Here is a 396-nt window from a genome sequence, read left to right on the forward strand (position 1 = left end):
CCTTCCAGAAGTGGGCGGCTGTGGTGGTGCCTTCTGGACAGGAGCAGAGATACACGTGCCATGTGCAGCATGAGGGGCTGCCCGAGCCCCTCACCTTGAGATGGCGTAAGGAGGGTTTGGGGTACAGCCTCTACTCAGGGAAAGCAGAAGGCCTTCTGGAGAATTTCAGCAGGGTCAGGACTCTTGCCAGAGCTCTGGGACCCTCACCCTCCCTTCCCTTTCCAGAGCCGCCTCAGCCCACCATCCCCATCACCTGGATCATTGCTGGTGTGGTTCTCCTTGCGGTCACTGTGGCCATTACTGGAGCTGTGATCTGGAGAAAGAAGCGCTCAGGTAGGGAATGGAGTGGGGAGATCTAAGTTTTCTTGTCCTTCTGGGGGATTTCCTAGGTAGGAG

General features: G+C 57.3%; 1 long non-coding RNA gene across 1 annotated transcript; it reads left to right on the forward strand.

Annotated features, from left to right (window-relative positions):
- On the forward strand, window positions 1-328 carry LOC145719972 (uncharacterized). Its single transcript, XR_014142717.1, has 2 exons — window positions 1-105; window positions 226-328. It is a non-coding gene; the product is annotated as an uncharacterized LOC145719972 (long non-coding RNA).
- The last annotated feature ends 68 nt before the right edge of the window (window positions 329-396 follow it).

This window comes from Leptonychotes weddellii, unplaced genomic scaffold (assembly GCF_054177405.1).
Source record: "Leptonychotes weddellii isolate Sample4059 unplaced genomic scaffold, ASM5417740v2 HiC_scaffold_88562, whole genome shotgun sequence".
NCBI classification, from domain to species: domain Eukaryota; kingdom Metazoa; phylum Chordata; class Mammalia; order Carnivora; family Phocidae; genus Leptonychotes; species Leptonychotes weddellii.